The sequence below is a fragment of the Triticum aestivum genome, chromosome 3B (genome assembly GCF_018294505.1).
Source record: "Triticum aestivum cultivar Chinese Spring chromosome 3B, IWGSC CS RefSeq v2.1, whole genome shotgun sequence".
Taxonomy (NCBI): domain Eukaryota; kingdom Viridiplantae; phylum Streptophyta; class Magnoliopsida; order Poales; family Poaceae; genus Triticum; species Triticum aestivum.
In genome coordinates this window covers 815,259,561-815,274,189 of record NC_057801.1, presented here as the reverse complement: position 1 = coordinate 815,274,189, position 14,629 = coordinate 815,259,561, and the positions used below count along the sequence as shown (strand labels likewise).

At 45.9% G+C, this 14,629-nt stretch overlaps 1 pseudogene; it reads left to right on the top strand.

The window, feature by feature from the left end:
- The first annotated feature begins 209 nt into the window (after positions 1-209).
- The window catches only part of LOC123067990 (uncharacterized), a 33,563-nt pseudogene continuing 19,143 nt past the window's right edge, over positions 210-14,629 (top strand).

Genomic DNA, 14,629 nt, shown 5'->3' with positions numbered 1-14,629 from the left:
GGTGCGCGGTAGTGCCCGCCCGGCCGCGGGTGGTGGAGGCCGGCGTTTGGGGCGGGACATGCTGGGGGCGTGCGTGAGAAGGAAGAAGGAACCTAGGAAGAATATGAATAGTGCTGATCTGTTTTGGGCTATTGGATCAAAATCTTGTGGTCTAGATAAATACAAAAGCTGAAAATAAACCCAACAATAATCAGTGTCGCGCGCGCGAATACCAAAATCGGCGGAACCTCCCTCCCCTCCCCATTCCCCACCTCCTCGGCCCGGTCCCCACACGCGGCGCGGCGCGGCGGGCATGGAGGCCGACGACCCGGCGCCGCGCGGCGGGGGTGGGGGCGGGGCCCCGCCCCGCATCCGGCGGCTGGAGGAGTCGGTGGTGAACCGCATCGCCGCGGGGGAGGTGATCCAGCGGCCGTCGGCGGCGGTGAAGGAGCTCGTCGAGAACAGCATCGACGCCGGCGCCTCCACCGTCTCCGTCACCGTCAAGGACGGCGGCCTCAAGCTCATCCAGGTCTCCGACGACGGCCACGGCATCCGGGTACGCTCGCCCGCTCGCTTCCTCCTAAACCCTAAACCCCGGAACCAATTCCCCATCCCCCCAACCCTTGGTGCTGCCGCGGGCGCCTGCTAGTGCGAAAATCCTTCAAATCCGAGCTGTTAATCGTGATTTCTGTTGACTGCGAGCTGTTAATCCTTAGTGCGTACAGGGCCATGTGGGCGAATGATTGGGGAATTTTGGTCTTGGTGATTTTCTACACTGGATCTGTGTCTGTTTGTTCCGACTCAGGTAGTAAAATACTGCATAGGGGCTGCTATGCCATGGGCAAATGAGGGCATTTGAGATTGTTAGTGCTAATTGCCTTTGAGCAGCATTTAGTTGTCTATGATACTACGAACTGGGCTTGTTTTGTGCTATAAAGGGGGCAGGTCTAGGCGCCTGCAGGGTGCCATATGATTACAGTATTGATTGTTGGTATTTGAAGAGTTGGGCATGTTGAGAATACGGAGTATTTCTTAAGCGTCTCATATGTCAAGCATTTGCGCTAGCATTGTTGACCATCACTTTTGTCAGCTAAACTTGGTTTCCTTTCAGTGTGAGGACTTGCCAATATTGTGTGAGAGACATACTACCTCAAAGCTGTCTGCATATGAGGACCTACAGACAATAAAATCCATGGGGTTCAGAGGGGAGGCTTTGGCCAGTATGACTTATGTTGGCCATGTTACGGTGACAACAATAACAGAAGGCCAACTGCATGGCTACAGGTCAGTCCATGAGCAACTTTATTAAATCTTTTTGCTTGACTCTAGGGTCGTTTGTTAATGATTATTATTATCATCATGTTTTCTTGTCAGAGTTTCTTATAGGGATGGAGTAATGGAGAATGACCCGAAGCCCTGTGCTGCGGTTAAAGGAACTCAAGTCATGGTGAGTTTGCAACTTTGCATAGTACTATTGCTCTATGGGCTATGCATTGCGAGTTTTACAAGAAAAAAAATCTTAATATGCAGGTTGAAAATTTATTTTACAATATGGTAGCTCGTAGGAAAACACTGCAGAACTCCAGTGATGACTATCCAAAGATAGTGGACTTCATCAGTCGGTTTACGGTCCATCACATCAATGTGAACTTCTCTTGCAGAAAGGTAAATATAGCAGTCTTTTGTGAATTCGTGAGTTTTAAGAAGGTGATATTTGCCTCCTCCTCTGTCACAGCATGGAGTCAATAGAGCAGATGTTCACAGTGGGAACATGTCTTCAAGGCTAGATGCTATTAGGAATGTCTATGGGGCTTCGGTTGTTCGTGATCTGATGGAAATACATGTTTCATATGAGATGCTGTAGATGAAATATTCAAGATGGATGGTTTCATCTCAAATGCAAATTATGTGGCAAAAAAGACTACTATGATTCTTTTCATAAATGGTATACAAATTACAAGGCACTAGAGCCTTTTCCTCTGTAAGTAAATTCTGTTGATTTCATATGCACTAAAAATGTAATGCGATGCCCATGTAGATACACATGTTCAGAACTTCAGATGCTATGTACTCTGATCAGAGTAATCTGGCCGCATCTTGTTCATATATTTTCAATGAACAAGGGATATCTTTTAAAGAATAATTTTGTAATACCAACAATGTTTTAAATGATGCATCCACTGTGATTGAACTGTTATGTATTTTCTGTCAGTGAATTAGTAAAGTATAGTTTCTCTATTATCATGGCTGTGCCTAGTTTGCTTTATCCCATAACTGTCCATATCTCCTCTTCAGATAGACTTGTAGACTGCACTTCTTTGAAAAGGGCTACTGAATTTGTGTAATCTGCAATACTGCCTCAAGCATCCAAACCCTTCATATACTGTCCCTCAATCTTCCACCAGAACACATGGATGTCAATATACATCCAACCAAAAAGGAGGTATTTTGTGGCAAAATTTTGTGCCTGATGTTCAAGCATATCTGAAAATTTTCAATTAGAGCACAAACGATTTCACTGATTCCTTTTTGTCTTGCAGGTTAGCATCTTAAATCAAGGGTGTATTATTGAAAAAAATATTAAAGATGCTATTGAGGAAAAACTGATGAACTGTAATAACACAAGGATATTCCAAACTCAGGTTATTCGATTGTTCAATTTACACTTACACAAACCCAAAGATAGTTTTTTTTGTGTCTCATCACAGTTGATATGGTGCGGCAATTGCCAGAGATCAATTGTTAAGTGTTCATATGGTTGCTTCTCTCTATCTTTGGAGACAGTATATCTTCCAAAGCTACTACCAGTTGCATAGTGCATCAATTTTCAAATATACACAAACACTTGCAGAAAGTCATGCTGAAATTCGTGTGTTGTCATTTTCTCAAAACTTGCTCTCCTGGAAAATTGACATTACTAGATGATCCTTGCTGGAATAGTCAAGACTAGATTTAGAGTCAAGTCTCACCTTGTACTCATACTATGGCACGTCTATGGTCAATGGTGTACATTTGCTCCTTCCGAGTAGATTGTTATAATCTTTGGCTCTTTGAATGTTTAAACTTTAAAGTGCAGTATATTACAAAAATCCATCTGGGTTTCTACATTTGGCCAAGCACATCTTGTAGTTTAATAGTTGATGGATGTGCTAGTAGCTAATTTGTAGACGTGCCTGTTTGCGGAAGCAACTTACCCCCGTATTCTCTGGAATAAACAGTCCAACAATTTATGGCATGCGAATATAAACAAATATAATTTGCAGATAAACTTTAGCTATATCAGTTATGAAAGCTATATGCATGTGTATTTTGCGTTTTGATGTGAACTTTTGCGCACGTCAGTGATGCTTGTTCCATGTGCATTGCAGGCACTAACCTCTAGCGCTTATACTCAAGCTAACACACTAAAGGATATGGGTACCGAGGTCAGCACCCCTACTGGTATGTACGTAGCATATATCATATCCATATTTCAAGCTAAAATGTTTTCTAAGTATACTGCTACAGCACATTAGTTAACTGTGTATTACTATTGAGATATCTAGTAAAGGGCGTGTGAAACCACCACCTCCCGTTACAGCGAATAATCTTTACTATAATTATATCATGCTGTAGGAGAAAAATCTCAAAAGGTTCCTGTGAGCCAAATGGTCAGAACTGATCCATGCGATCCATCTGGAAGGTTGCACACCTATTGGCAAGGTCAATCTTCAAATCTAGAAAAGAAATCTGACCTTGTTTCTGTAAGGTATGATCTTCATTACCAAGTTGACAGCGTTCACCATTTTCTGTATTGTTTATGCTGTCTGATTTGTTCGTCTGTTTGTGATCACTGAATATTTTCTGCATGCCCATCAAATTGTGCATTGAATACCTGTTGTTTGCCTTTCCTCATGTTTGGCTTTAATGATTCATGCTGTTTACATGCTACAAGTCTATAACTCTAGTTAAGTTGTGAGTGCTGGACGTTTTTCTACATTGGTTGCCAATTCACGAGTTCTATTTGAAGAAGGGAGTACAGTGGTTCAATAATTTTTTTACTGTGGCTGATTCTTTTTCTTCTATTTGTATATGGTTCCCCAAGAAATGTTGTAAGATCAAGGAGAAATCCAAAAGATGCTGGTGATTTTTCCAGTCGCCATGAGCTTCTTACAGAAATAGATCCTAACTTACATCCCAGTAAGCTCATCTTAACCTGTGGTGTCTGAATCTGTCTCCATTTTGGTAGACTGATGATTTATGTATTTCTGCTAGGCCTTTTCGATATTTTTAAGAATTGCACACATATGTTGGAGTTGCCAATGAAGTTTTAGCTTTGATACAGCACAATGCCCTCTTATACCTTGTCAACGTGGTAAATGTAAGGTAAACTCTATACATTGGATGACTAGTCTTACTCTTCTATGCCCATACCTGTACATCTCTTATGTAAGCTAGATTTTTCTTTCTTTCTAATATCTGACATATTTCTTTGAAGGTAATCGGTACCCCAATTACATGTACATATATGCAAATGCATGCGCGCACAAACAATATTGCTTGGACACACCACCATCAAGCTGCTACCCATTCATATCACATACAGTTGAATGCCTCCAACTACTAAATAATAGGCACCTTGTCGGGGGATGACCCTGTTGGGGAACGTAGCAGAAATTTAAAATTTTTCTACGCGTCACCAAGATCTATCTATGAAGAGACCAGCAACGAGTAGATAGAGAGTGCATCTACATACCCTTGTAGATCGCTAAGCGGAAACGTTCAAGTGAACGGGGTTGATGGAGTCGTACTCGTCGTGATTCAGATCACCGATGATCCTAGTGCCGAACGGACGACACCTCCGCGTTCAACACACGTACAGCTCGACGATGTCTCCCATGCCTTGATCCAGCAAGGAGAGAGGGAGAGGTTGAGGAAGACTCCATCCAGCAGCAGCACAACGGCGTGGTGGTGATGGAGGAGCGTGGCAATCCTGCAGGGCTTCGCCAAGCACCTACGGGAGAGGAGGAGGTGTCACGGGAGGGAGGGAGGCGTCAAGGGCTCAGGTATGGATGCCCTCCCTCCCCTCCACTATATATAGGGGCAGGGGAGAGGGGGGAGGCGCAGCCTTGCCCCTTCTTCCAAGGAAGGGGTGCGGCTAAGAGTGGGGGAGGAGTCCATCCTCCCCAAGGCACCTCGGAGGTGCCTTCCCCCTTTAGGACTCTCCCCTTTTTCCTATATCTTGGCGCATGGGCCTCTAGGGGCTAGTGCCCTTGGCTCATGTAGGCCAAGGCGCACCCCCTACAACCCATGTGGCCCCCCGGGGCAGGTGGCCCCACCCGGTGGGCCCCCGGGACCCTTCCGGTGGTCCCGGTACAATACCGATGACCCCGAAACTTGTCCCGATGGCCGAAATAGGACTTCCTATATATAAATCTTTACCTTCGGACCATTCCGGAACTCCTCGTGACGTCCGGGATCTCATTCGGGACTCCGAACAACATTCGGTAACCACATACAAACTTCCTTTATAACCCTAGCGTCATTGAACCTTAAGTGTGTAGACCCTACGGGTTCGGGAACCATGCATACATGACCGAGAAGTTCTCCGGTCAATAACCAACAGCGGGATCTGGATACCCATGATGGCTCCCACATGTTCCACGATGATCTCATCGGATGAACCACGATGTTAAGGGCTTAATCAATCCCGTATTCAATTCCCTTTGTCTATCGGTATGTTACTTGCCCGAGATTCGATCGTCGGTATACCGATACCTTGTCCAATCTCGTTACCGGCAAGTCTCTTTACTTGTTTCGTAACACATCATCCCGTGATCAACCCCTTGGTCACATTGTGCACGTTATGATGATGTCCTACCGAGTGGGCCCAGAGATACCTCTCCGTTTACACGGAGTGACAAATCCCAGTCTCGATTCGTGCCAACCCAACAAACACTTTCGGAGATACCTGTAATGCACCTTTATAGCCACCCAGTTACGTTGTGACGTTTGGTACACCCAAAGCATTCCTACGGTATCCGGGAGTTGCACAATCTCATGGTCTAAGGAAAAGATACTTGACATTGGCAAAGCTCTAGCAAACGAACTACACGATCTTTGTGCTAGGCTTAGGATTGGGTCTTGTCCATCACATGATTCTCCTAATGATGTGATTCCGTTACCAACGACATCCAATGTCCATGGTCAGGAAACCGTAACCATCTGTTGATCAACGAGCTAGTCAACTAGAGGCTCACTAGGGACATATTGTGGTCTATGTATTCACACGTGTATTACGATTTCCGGATAATGCAGTTATAGCATGAATAAAAGACTATTATCATGAACAAAGAAATATAATAATAACTTATTTATTATTGCCTCTAGGGCATATTTCCAACAGTCTCCCACTTGCACTAGAGTCGATAATCTAGTTCACATCGCCATGTGATTAACACTCACAGGTCACATCGCCATGTGACTCATACCCAAGAGTTTACTAGAGTCCGTAGTCTAGTTCACATCACTATGTGATTAACACTCAATGAGTTTTATGTTTGATCATGTTGCTTGTGAGAGAGGTTTTAGTCAACGGGTCTGAACCTTTCAGATCCGTGTGTGCTTTACAAATCTCTATGTCATCTCCTAGATGCAGCTACCACGCTCTATTTGGAGCTGTTCCAAATAACTGTTCTACTTGGAGCTATTCTAAATTGTTGCTCCATTATATGTATCCGGTATCTCTACTTAGAGCTATCTGGATAGGTGTTAAGCTTGCATGGACGTAACCTTTACGACGAACTCTTTTACCACCTCCATAATCGAGAAAATTCCTTAGTCCACTAGTTACTAAGGATAACTTTGACCGCTGTCCTATGATCCATTCATGGATCACTCTTGTACCCCTTGACTGACTCATGGCAAGGCACACTTTCGGTGCGGTACACAACATAGCATACTGTAGAGCCTACGTCTAAAGCATAGGGGACGACCTTCGTCCTTTCTCTCTTTTCTGCCGTGGTCGAGCTTTAAGTCTTAACTTCGTACCTTACAACTCAGGCAAGAACTCCTTCTTTGACTGGTCCATCTTGAACACTTTCAAGATCATGTCAAGGTATGTGCTCATTTGAAAGTATTATTAAGCATTTTGATCTATCCTTATAGATCTTGATGCTCAATGTTCAAGTAGCTTAATCCAGGTTTTCTATTGAAAAACACCTTTCAAATAACCCTATATGCTTTCTAGAAATTCTACATCATCTCTGATCATCAATATGTCAACAACATATACTCATCAGAAATTCTATAGTGCTCCCACTCACTTCTTTGGAAATACAAGTTTCTCATAAACTTTGTACAAACCCAAAATCTTTGATCATCATCAAAGCATACATTCCAACTCCGAGATGCTCACTCCAGTCCTTAGAAGGATTGCTGGAGCTTTGCATACTTATTAACATCTTACGGGATTGACAAAACCTTCCGGTTGTATCACATACAACCTTTCCTCATTAAAATCGTCGAGAAAACAATGTTTTGACATCCTATCTGCAAGATTTCATAAATAATGCAGCAATCGCTAATATAATTCCAACAGACTCTTAGCATCGCTACGAGTGAGAAAATCTCATCGTAATCAACTCCTTGAACTTGTCGGAAAACATCTTAACGACAAGTCGAGCTTTCTTAATGGTGACATTTACCATCATTGTCCGTCTTCCTTTTGAAATCCATCTGTACTCATTAGCCTTACGACCATCGAGCCGTTCTGCCAAAGTCTACACTTTGTTTTCATACATGGATCCTCTCTCGGATTTTATGGCCTCAAGCCATTTATCGGAATCCGGGCCCACCATCGCTTCTCCATAGCTCGTAGGTTCATTGTTGTCTAGCAACATGACCTTCAAGACAGGATTACGTACCACTCTGAAGTAGTACGCATCCTTGTCATCCTACGAGGTTTGGGAGTGACTTGATCCGAAGTTTCATGATCAATATCATAAGCTTCCACTTCAATTGGTGTAGGTGCCACAGGAACAACTCCCTGTGCCCTGTCACACACTAGTTGAAGAGACGGTTCAATAACCTCATCAAGTCTCCACCATCCTCCCACTCAATTCTTTCGAGAGAAACTTTTCCTCGAGAAAGGACCCGATTCTAGAAACAATCCATATTGCTTTCGGATCTGAATTAGGAGGTATACCCAACTGTTTGGGTTTCCTATGAAGATGCATTTTATCCGCTTTGGGTTCGAGCTTATCAACCTGAAACTTTTTCATATAAGCGTTGCAGCCCCAAACTTTTAAGAAACGACAACTTAGGTTTCTCTAAACCATAATTCATACGGTGTCATCGGAATTACGTGGTGCCCTATTTAAAGTGAATGTGGTTGTCTCTAATGCCTAACCCATGGACAATAGTGGTAATTCGATAAGAGACATCATGGTATGCATCATATCCAATAGGGTGCAACTATGATGTTCGGACACACCATCATACTATGGTGTTCCAGGCGGTATTAATTGTGAAACAATTTCCACAATGTCTTAATTGTGTGCCAAAACTCGTAACTCAGATATTCATCTCTATGATCATATCATAGACATTTTATGCTCTTGTCACAATGATCTTCTACTTCACTTTGAAATTACTTGAACTATTCAATAATTCAGACTTGTGTTTCATCAAGTAAATATTCTCAACATCTACTCGAATCATCTGTGAAGTAAGAACATAACGATATTCACTGCATGCCTCAGCACTCATTGGACTGCACACATCAAAATGTGTTGCTTCCAACAAGTTGCTATCTTGTTCCATTTTACTGAAACCGAGGCTTTTCAGTCATCTTGCCTATGTGGTATGATTTGCATATCTCAAGTGATCCAAAATCAAGTGAGTCCAAACGATCCATCTGCATGGAGTTTCTTCATGCGTATATACCAATAGACATGGTTCGCATGTCTCAAATTTTTCAAAAACGAGTGAGTCCAAAGATCCATCAACATGGAGCTTCTTCATGCGTTTTATACCATTATGACTTACATGTCAGTGCCACAAGTAAGTGGTACTATCATTACTATCTTATATCTTTTGGCATGAAAATGTGTATCCCTACGATCAAGATTCAATAAACCATTCCTTTAGGTGCAAGAGCACTTATTCAGGTTTAATACTAATCTTGATGGTAGAGGGAGCGTGCGATGTTAGATCACATCAAACTTGGAAACACTTCCAACACATATCGTCAGCTCACCTTTAGCCAGTCTCCGTTTTATTCCGTAGCTTTTATTTCGAGTTACTAACACTTAGCAACCGAACCGGTATCTTATACCCTGGTGCTACTAGGAGTACTAGTAAAATACACATTAACATAATGTATATCCAATATACTTCTATCGACCTTGCCAGCCTTCTCATCTACCAAGTATCTAGGGTAATTTTGCTCTAGTGACTGTTCCCCTTATTACAGAAGCACTTAGTCTCGGGTTTGGATTCAACCTTGGGTTTCTTCACTGGAGCAGCAGCTGATTTGCCGTTTCATGAAGTATCCCTTCTTGCCCTTGCCCTTCTTGAAACTAGTGGTGTCACCAACCATCAACAATTGATGCTCCTTCTTGATTTCTACTTTCGCGGTGTCAAACATCACGAATATCTCAAGGATCATCATATCTATCCCTGATTTGTTATAGTTCATCACAAAGCTCTAGCAGCTTGGTGGTAATGACTTTGGAGAAACATCACTATCAAGTGATTGTTGCACTCAGACAATCTGAGCACAAGCTCAATGATTGAGCTTTTCTTCCTTAGTTTTCAGGTTAAGAAAATCGTCGGAGGTCTTATACCTCTTGACGTGGGCACGAGCCTGAAATCCCAATTTCAGTCCTCGAAACATCTCATATGTTCCGCGACATTTCGAAAAACGTCTTTGGTGCCTATACTCTAAACCATTTAACTGAACTATCACGTAGTTATCAAAACGTGTATGTCCGATGTTCGCAACATCCACAAACGACGTTTGGGGTTTAGCACACTGAGCAGTGCATTAAGGACATAAGCTTTCTACTGTCCGCATAATTGCTACTATCAACTTTCAACTATATTTTCTATAGGAACATATCTAAAACAGTAGAACTAAAGCGTGAGCTACGACATAATTTGCAAAAGGTCTTTTGACTATGTTCAGGATAATTAAGTTCATCTTATGAACTCCCACTCAGATAGACATCCCTCTGGTCATTTAAGTGATCACATGATCCGAGTCAACTAGGCCGTGTCCGATCATCACGTGAGACGGACTAGTCATCATCGGTGAACATTTTCATGTTGATCGTATCTACCATACGACTCATGCTCGACCTTTCGGTCTCCGTGTTCCGAGGCCATGTTTGCACATGCTAGGCTCGTCAAGTTAACCCTAAGTGTTTTCGCTGTGTAAAACTGTCTTACACCCGTTGTATGTGAACGTAAGAATCCATCACACCCGATCATCACGTGGTGCTTAGAAGCGACGAACTGTAGCAACGGTGCACAGTTAGGGGAGAACACTTCTTGAAATTTTGTAAGGGATCATCTTATTTACTACCGTCGTCCTAAGTAAACAAGATGCATAAACATAATAAACATCACATGCAATTATATAGTTGTGACATGATATGGCCAATATCATATAGCTCCATTGATCTCCATCTTCGGGGCTCCATGATCATCATCGTCACCGGCATGACACCATGATCTCCATCATCATGATCTTCATCATCGTGTCTTCATGAAGTTGTCACGCCAACGACTACTTCTACTTCTATGGCTAACGCGTTTAGCAATAAAGTAAAGTAAGTTACATGGCGTTCTTTAATGACACGCAGGTCATACAAAAAATAAAGACAACTCCTATGGCTCCTGCCGGTTGTCATACTCATCGACATGCAAGTCGTGAATCCTATTACAAGAACATGATCAATCTCATACATCACATATCATTTATCACATTCTTCTTGGCCATATCACATCACATAGCATACCCTGCAAAAACAAGTTAGACGTCATCTAATTGTTGTTGCATGTTTTACGTGGCTGCTATGGGTTTCTAGCAAGAACGTTTCTTACCTACGCAAGACCACAACGTGATATGCCAATTGCTATTTACCCTTCATAAGGACCCTTTTCATCGAATCCGTTCCGACTAAAGTGGGAGAGACTGGCACCCGCTAGCCACCTTATGCACCAAGTGCATGTCAATCGGTGGAACCTGTCTCACGTAAGAGTACGTGTAAGGTCGGTCCGGGCCGCTTCATCCCACAATACCGCCGAAACAAGATTGGACTAGTAACGGTAAGCATATTGAACAACATCAACGCCCACAACTACTTTGTGTTCTACTCGTGCAAACAATCTACGCAATAGACCTAGCTCATGATGCCACTGTTGGGGAACGTAGCAGAAATTCAAAATTTTCCTACGCGTCACCAAGATCTATCTATGGAGAGACCAGCAACGAGTAGAAAGAGAGTGCATCTACATACCCTTGTAGATCGCTAAGCGGAAGCGTTCAAGTGAACGGGGTTGATGGAGTCGTACTCGTCGTGATTCAGATCACCGATGATCCTAGTGCCGAACGGACGGCACCTCCGCGTTCAACACACGTACAACTCGACGATGTCTCCCACGCCTTGATCCAGCAAGGAGAGAGGGAGAGGTTGAGGAAGACTCCATCCGCAGCAGCACAACGGCGTGGTGGTGATGGAGGAGCGTGGCAATCCTGCAGGGCTTCGCCAAGCACCTACGGGAGAGGAGGAGGTGTCACGGGAGGGAGGGAGGCGCCAAGGGCTCAGGTATGGATGCCCTCCCTTCCCTCCACTATATATAGGGGCAGGGGAGAGGGGGGAGGCGCAGCCTTGCCCCTTCCTCCAAGGAAGGGGTGCGGCTAAGAGGGGGGGAGGAGTCCATCCTCCCCAAGGCACCTCGGAGGTGCCTTCCCCCTTTAGGACTCTCCCCGTTTTCCTATATCTTGGCGCATGGGCCTTTAGGGGCTGGTGCCCTTGGCCCATGTAGGCCAAGGCGCACACCCTACAGCCCATGTGGCCCCCCGGGGCAGGTGGCCCCACCCGGTGGGCCCCCGGGACCCTTCCGGTGGTCCCGATACAATACCGATGACCCCGAAACTTGTCCCGATGGCCGAAACAGGACTTCTTATATATAAATCTTTACCTCCGGACCATTCCGGAACTCCTCGTGACGTCCGGGATCTCATCCGGGACTCCGAACAACATTCGGTAACCACATACAAACTTCCTTTATAACCCTAGCGTCATCGAACCTTAAGTGTGTAGACCCTACGGGTTCGGGAACCATGCAGACATGACCGAGACGTTCTTCGGTCAATAACCAACAGCGGGATCTGAATACCCATGATGGCTCCCACATGTTCCACGATGATCTCATCAGATGAACCACGATGTCAAGGACTTAATCAATCCCGTATTCAATTCCCTTTGTCTATCGGTATGTTACTTGCCCGAGATTCGATTGTCGGTATACCGATACCTTGTCCAATCTCGTTACCGGCAAGTCTCTTTACTCGTTTCGTAACACATCATCCCGTGATCAACCCCTTGGTCACATTGTGCATGTTATGATGATGTCCTACCGAGTGGGCCCAGAGATACCTCTCCGTTTACACGGAGTGACAAATCCCAGTCTCGATTCGTGCCAACCCAACAGACACTTTCGGAGATACCTGTAATGCATCTTTATAGCCACCCAGTTACGTTGTGACGTTTGGTACACCCAAAGCATTCCTACGGTATCCGGGAGTTGCATAATCTCATGGTCTAAGGAAAAGATACTTGACATTGGCAAAGCTCTAGCAAACGAACTACACGATCTTTGTGCTAGGCTTAGGATTGGGTCTTGTCCATCACATGATTCTCCTAATGATGTGATTTCGTTATCAACGACATCCAATGTCCATGGTCAGGAAATCGTAACCATCTGTTGATCAACGAGCTAGTCAACTAGAGGCTCACTAGGGACATATTGTGGTCTATGTATTCACATGTGTATTACGATTTCCGGATAATACAGTTATAGTATTAATAAAAGACTATTATCGTGAACAAAGAAATATAATAATAACTTATTTATTATTGCCTCTAGGGCATATTTCCAACAGACCCCCGGGTAGGCTCAGGGATACAAGACGACATTTTAAAACATCGGGCAAGCTGGGCGCCCTCATGGCCGGCTGGGCGTAGTCGGCAGCCGGCTGGGTCAGCGCCCGTCCTATCCATCCGTCCCAACAACAGGGCGAGGCGACCCCCACGTCATGGAGAGCGTGCTATAGTGCCGTCGGTACCGCTGACCGAGGTGACCAACTCCCGGATGGCCCGACACTTTAGACGCATCGCGTCAACCACTTCGTGACGCCACGGCCTACGCGCCACAGTGACAAGCAGCCGGCGGGCCACACGGCCAATAGTACCTCGCAGCCGGCGGGCCCCACCGGTAGCCAGAGACGCCGGCAGCCGGGGCCCGCCCCTCTCTCAGATATTTTGTAACCTGGGAGGCCCAAGTATAAGACCTCCTAGGAGCCCCCCTAGGAAGGGGTCGGCTCATTCTTACCACCACACTCGCACCCACGAGGCAGAGAGCAGAGCTAGAGCCCTCTCCTTCCTCCACCCAAACAGTTCCAGGGGCAACTATGTATTCCTTGTGATCTCCATAGTGATCCTTGCAGGACTAGGGGTATTACCTCCCTCGAAGGGCCTTGAACCTGAGTACATCTCTGTGTTTGCAATGCTCGTGCCTAATCTCGCATCCGAACGCCACCGACACTCATCGGCCCCAACCACCCTCGATAAGCCATTCCATGGCATCTGCCGTGAGAACACCACAATAGTTGGCGCCTACCGTGGGTCCTGACACGGCGCCGGTCGGAGTCATGTTTCGGACAAGACCCTTCACTCCCTTCGGCGAGCGCACCGCACATGACCTAGTCAGCAGGCTTGGTGCGTTCGACGGTGCTAGCGACGATGCAGTGCGCTTCATAGACGCTGCCTCCCCCTCAAGCAGCTCCATCATCCCGTGTGGCGAGCTCCGCGTCTATGTTCCTCTCGTCCTAGACGAGTACCCTAGCGGGGTGCTCACCTTCGCCGACCCGTCGCTCCCCGGCGTCTCTGGCGACGTCATGGATCTCTGCACTCAGGTGGAGGGCTGACCACCTGCTCTAGCCACAACACCGACTTCAGCAAGGACCTAGGCGCAGCGACCGCGGCCCGCGCCAACCGGGTGAACCCGCTGCACGCGGCGGTTCAAAACCTGCGCACACCCATCGTGCCCAACGCCGACCCCGCTGCTGCCGCGACAGAGCTCGATGAGGCACACGTGGCCTGCTCGACGGGGCCACGGAGCTTGCCGCCATGCATCGCCGTATGGAGTCCGCGCGGCGCAAGTACACCACCACCCATGGCTTCAATTCGGCTTCTGACGGGCGCAGTCGGCTCGGGGAGGTGCAGCGTCGCGGCGGGGCCCTCGGCCAGATGCTGGACATGAACCGGCCCACCTACAACACCCCTGTCATCCGTGGCCAAACTAGGAAGGCCTGGAGGGCGAAGGGCTGCAGCAGCAGCACATCCCCGACCTCATTGCTGTTGTGGACCAGCAACATGCA